A 6,718-nucleotide genomic window follows, 5' to 3' on the forward strand; every position below is an offset into this window, starting at 1 on the left:
AAATATTAAGCCTACATTTTAAATTAAATTAATTAAATTTTGAACTAAGAGGATAAATGTTATATGAATAAAATTATTTTTCTTTTCAAAATTCATTCAATCCAATTTTGGAACACCTAATTAGAAGCATGGAAATACTCTGCAATTAAAAAGAAGAACGGAAGGACCATAACTTTTCATAAGCTATATTTTCAAAGTATATATTAATTATAAAAGATTCTGTGGTGTTATTGGTTTCCAAACATAGTAAACAATGAAGATGCATTTATCGCAACAATGTAGTCTTAATTCACACTTTCCAAAATGTCTCAATGAAATGTATTTTTGATAATTGAAAACTTTGTTTTGCCTGAAAGCCATAGAATCTTAAAATAGAAAATTGTTTACAAGTTTAAACAAGCACCAAACGTTTCCAGAGTCAACAATAATACTACACAATGAGATATTATATTAATTAATGTACAGATATTTAAGTTATGTTCGGTACCTAACAATGAGATATTATATTAATTAATGTACAGATATTTAATTAATACTAAATATCATTACGCATTTTTCTTAAACTTTAAAAAATCATCAAACTTCTTTTTTTGCAAACCCTTTTAGTCTTAATTACAGCTCAACAGTTGAAATGCTCGTGACTTCCTATTTTATTTGAGGTATTTTCATTAATGTGTCATCATACTATATATTTATTTTTAAAAAATACTATTATTTTTTTTCTACAATTTGGAAGTTTTGAATAATACCTATTTTTTTTCTTATATTTATTTGCAAGATTAAAATTCACACGAAGTTGCTATGTTTATTACCATTTTAAGATATTTATGTATAATCGTTTATTATGTAGGTTTAATAGATTTTTTATGTTTATATTTATAATAATTATTTAACATTTTTTCTTAATATATTTTTAACTCGATGTAATTCTGTTTCCAATACTAATCCCCACACGTGTTAGACTGACAGCTTTTACGCGTGCTAACATAAGAAACACTATCGTTTCCGAAAGTAAAGCTGGATTATATATTTACTCTCTCCATCAGTTGTGAATGAAATAAAATATATTGAGTCTTCTTAAAAGATACAAAAAATGATGTTAAGTTAAGAATAAATTAAAAATATTAAATAATTATTATAACTGTAGGAGCAAAATTGATAATAAGTCTTGTTATGTGAATTGCATAAGCATTATAATAAAATAAAATGATGTTGTTTTAATTATTATAGTAATAGTGATTAAAAGTGGAAAAATTACAGATTGTTTGATCTAGAGATTGTTTGAAATCGAAAAACATGTGTTGAGATATGAGGTTAGGCGATTTGACAATTTGTCAAAGTTAGCTGAGAAATTTGGAAAACCAAATGGAAGAGAGAAGAAGCATGCACAACGTTCAAAGCTTGACCAAATATCTCTTCATAGATCATTTTTCTCAGAGTCGTACCTCTCTTGCCTCCTCCATTAATAGTAATAAATATTAATAATAATAATCATAATCCTACTCCTAATACACCCCAACCATGCATTCTTCTGGTTATTTCATCGTTGCTATAAAAGCAAATACAATCAGAACCAATGTTTCCTTCATTTTATTTCCAACCTTTTTCCAAGTTTATAGAAATAATATACATTTTTAATATTTAAATAATGGATTTTTTTCTGGAATAATTAAATAATGAAATTACAAAAGTATTTTTGAGAATTATATTGAGTAGTGGTAAACAGCTGGAGCCACGCCCTTGATTTATATAAAAGAAAGGAGAGAAATGATGACGTGTAAGATATGTTTTGATAATACTTAAATTAATGGGTTTAGTCAAGGGTTTATGGTTTTAGAGTTGTGCAAGATATGTTATTATATAAGTGGAAGATCGTCTGCAATTGTCAACTATTTAAAACTCCCTTATATATATTTCGGCACCTTATAATAAGTATCTAATCCGTGTAATGCACGTCTGGATGAATAAAAATATATAACGAATCATAGATTTTTAATCCAATATGAATTTCTATATATTTTAATAATATTAAATATTGAGATAATTGAATGATTTAAAATTTTAACATATTAATGATAACAAACATTTCTAAGGTTAATGGAAGATAATTTAGTCTTGATTAGTAAAACTATTGGGTGCAATTTTTGTTTAGGGAAGAAATTATAATTGATTTGAATTAATTTGAAAGCTCATGATACATGTCTCAATATTTAAGAAGGATATGATTTTAAGAATTAAAAATGAAGTCTAACAATGATGCACACTGGTAGCAGTCCATGTCATCTGTTTGTATACAGAAGTATTATTATGGAGATATTTATATGTATAAATATTTTTCGTTAAAATGTACAAACTTAAAGGAAACCATTAAAACGAAACAAAACAAATTGTAGGTAATCATGGGCAACTTATTATTTCTTTCCCTTGTTAATAAGTGAGTGCTAATCAAACTATTAATTGTTTTTCTATTCGTGGTATAAGTTTTATTCATATCCACGTTGAATAAGAATATTGTAAATTAAAAAAAGAGAGTTCAATACATAAATGTATTTTTATTTTAAAAATGAATTACTAAATAATTAAAGATTATAAATTGAAATTTATAAATATAGGAACAAAAATTTTAAATCAAATTCAAAAACGTCAAATTTGTATACACGTGATAAAATTTGGCACGAATTTAAATTGATTATATTAATAGTAAAATTATTTAATTGTTTTCAAATCAAAATTTTAGTTCGAAAAAAACTATGAATAATCATCTTAAATGTTTTTTTTTAATTATTTTCAAGTTTTGAAAATTATCAAGGTTAACTTGAACTAAGGTTTAAAAAATAGGTTCCGTGAGATAAAATAACAATTTTAATATAATTTCTCTGAAGTATCAAATCAATATATTACAAAATCATTACCCTATTACCATTAACATAATTAAAAATTTAATCAAGTACCCAAGTATTTTATCTATTTTAATTTTAAAATGCATGTTAAAAAATATTGGATTCAGTTGAACGTGCCAATGAACTCAATTAACTCTTACTAAAGTTATTATTTTAATGATACATTCAGAATATTTAATTATCGGTATACTATAATCTTAATAAAATATTTATAATTGAATTTATTTCTAAAACCATTTTTGTTTTAAAATATGATTACAAATATTATAATTTTTTATTATATTGTACATAACACGAATACGAAATTTACGACTTATAAGAATAATTTATTTGTATCATAATTATAAATGAAATTAAAATTTTAAACTGTAATTACGACCAATAATCTAATCGTGTCTTAACAGTAAAAGAAAATACAGTTATCCTGTAACAATTGATAATTAGGATTTTTTTTAAATTTTTTAGTGGACATATAATTTTATTTTTATTTCACTCTTTCTACCTTTTTTCCCCCTTTATTATTACTAGAGATTTCATACTATAAACAAGAAAAATTCATAATATATTAATGAATACAAATTTTACTTAGTAAACTAATTTTATAAAGTTAAATTAGACTTAAAATTGAAATTAAAATAAAATTTTGAAATTTGAAAAAGTAATTCGTAACATAATATAAGATCATAAAGTGATTTATAATTCAATATATACTGACCCATATAATTTCTTCTTTGTTAATGCTTCAACCCTAGAAATTCGAATATTGAAAGGCTCAAAAAGTAATTTATTCATGTTCGGTTGTATTAAAGTATTGGTATATATGTTCATACCGAATTATGGTTTTTCTTTTGTTGGAACATCTTGTATGGTAAACGCGGTTATTTGAAGACCCATGCATGGAACCGACCTTTCTGAAAATACATATTTATCACGTCTTTACCATGTAAAAGAATGTTTATGCTGCATCACATGTATCACACTGGTTTGAAACTTATCGGTGATATATATGATTCAAAGTATTTAATTCTTGAACTTTTAGAATGTATTACTTGAAAAAAAAAGTGTTTTAGTTTTTAATATTTTCCTTTTTGTCATAGTTGATTTATATTCTTTATATTGCATCGTTTTATTTCTCCGATTGTGAGATAGAATTGGGGTGTCTACCCTTCTCTTTTTGCTAGCTAAAAATCACACACGTCTTCAGAATTAATATTACAGATACACAGAATCAGACGAAACTTTGTGTATGCGAAGGGATACGTCTACTTTAATAACAGAAAAATAATAAGTGTCGGAGATTATGGTACGACAATGAAATGTTTTTATATGTTTTAGATTATTTTGGTCTGTTGTTGGAAGTTTCATGAATCATGATTTTGATTTACGTATTAAAAAATGAAAAGTTGAATCATGCATTTGATCTAGAAGCTGGGAACTGAACCAAAAAATAGCCAGTTGAACAACTGCAGTGTTTCTAGGCGTATTAATTTCTCCTTTCCTACAATAATCCTTGGTTGCTCTTTATTGGAAAAAAACCAAAAGCAATAGCTATTGTGTAAGGTCGTGAATCCCCACACCTCGACTGCCGACAAGAACTCCACATGCGTGCTGTCGAAGAACACATAACTTTGAGGTTGAAGCTCACGTGCGAGTTTTGCATATTTTTAGGTTATGTGTACACACGTATAGAGTGAGTTCCGCGTATATAGTGTAGGTAGTTGAGTGGCTGAGTTAGCGAGTGGATCGGGTAACACGATCTTTTCAAGCCACCTAATTAAGGGTTTTAATGTTGATGCAACTGTTCTTCGCTAACTAAGGTCCCCACTTACTTCATACACCCTCTCTATCTCATTGTTCATGCTACCACATTTTGTAAATAGAACTTTTTTAGTGTTATGGAAGATTTTTTACATATATTAATTAATTTATTTTTTAATTTACATTTTATTTTAAATTAATTACTGTAAGGATTAAGTCATCACGGTGATGATTTGTTTGTGAGAAAAACGTAAATTTATGTAAGATTTTTTAATATTATTGAAGTCCTTCAAGTTTAGTTCTTTAATGAGATTAAACTTACTCACTAGTAAAAAATTGGGTTTTTACAGCGCACATTATGCCACGGTTCACCGGAAACCGCAACATAATGGTGCGCGGTGACAGTTTTGTAAATAAATCGAACTCATATGCCGCGGTTCAGAGGGGAACCGCGGCATATACACCGGTCAACAATCCCCTTTGACGCCACGTGTGAATAAAAAATTAAATCACAGAGTATATGCCGCGGTTGTCCAGAGAACCGCGGCATATACCGATGCCAATTTATTACAGGGGCTGACTGAGTCAGAGAATTTAAAAAGTTACAAGGGTATATGCCGCGGTTGCTCTGCCAAACCGCGGCATATACCGTAGTAACTTCTCAACTTCTCTGTCAGTCAGAGAATTTCAGAAGTTACAGGGGTATATGCCGCGATTTCGCAGAGCAACCGCGGCATATACCCCTATCATCTACTGAAATTCCCCAAAAGGCAGTTGGGGAGACAGTCATGTTCAGCACGTTACAGGGGTATATGCTGCGGTTCTACGAGCAACCGCGACATATTCTCCTTACTGAAATTAATTTAAAATGAATTTGAAATATTTTGAGGTATATACCGCGGTTGCCCGCTGAACCGCGGCATATAGTTTAAAAATAATTTCAAAAATGCCATTTAGGATAATTTTTTTAATCAGTATATGCCGCGGTTGGGGGTGAAACCGCGGCATATACCCATATTATACCGCGGTTAAGTAGGGAACCGCGGTAGATTCCCCCGTTCAGAGTTAAAAATTAAAACTTGGAACAGTGTCTCTTCTTTCCGTAAGCTCTCTGTTTCGCGTTTTTCTTCTCCCTCCGACTCCCATCATCTCCGATACCTCATTTTTCACCGTTTAAACTTAAAATTGTTCGGTCATTATTCATTTTTGACGATAAAAAACAGTTTTAGCCGATCAAAATCGTTTGAAACGCGTCATTCCCTCTCCGCTCCATTTCGTTTTTTTTGCACCAAGCGTTTTCGCCGTTCCTCTTCCAGGTATTTATGCCCTTTTGCATTCTTAACATGATTTCTTCATTAGTTTTTGCATAATGCTATAGTTTTGGTAATGTATGAAATTTCTATAGTTTTGGTAATGTATGGTATAATTTTTGCTTTAATTTTGGTAATGCATGAAATTGCTATAGTTTTGGTAATGTATGGTATGGTTTTTGCTATAGTTTTGGTAATGTGTGTTATAGTTCTTGTATTATTTATAAACCTTAAAATATTATTCACTAAGTTTCAATGATATGTATGAAATTGCAAGTTTGATTTTTAGTAGCTTATCTTTTTATGTAATATTTAGGAATATGGATCGAAATTGGATTAATTTACCACGTATTAGTGCTGAGTACGAGAGAGGTGTAGATGAATTTATACAATTTGCGCAACGTAATGAGGGGAGAAGTGATGATGAAGTGAAGTTTAGATGTCCTTGTGTGAACTGTTTGAATGGGAGAAAGTTGAACGCAACTCAAATTAGAGAACATCTTATATGTGATGGTTTTCTAAGATGCTATACAACATGGATATGGCACGGCGAAGAAATGCATTTTCCCACTGACTCTCAATTTTAAAGGTTTTTGATGTCAAAACTTATCTTATCTTTTCATGTAACAGCAGACGCAGGCACAAGAGAAGATTCCTCTATCTGAGGATGACCCTCTTTCTTCATTGCATCTACTTGCTGACATCCTTGATGATAAGCCTTTGGAGGTTGAGTATGATGCTAATGTATTT

Source organism: Vigna umbellata, chromosome 1, assembly GCF_029865625.1.
Source record: "Vigna umbellata cultivar VRB3 chromosome 1, Vumbellata_1.0, whole genome shotgun sequence".
Classification (NCBI taxonomy): domain Eukaryota; kingdom Viridiplantae; phylum Streptophyta; class Magnoliopsida; order Fabales; family Fabaceae; genus Vigna; species Vigna umbellata.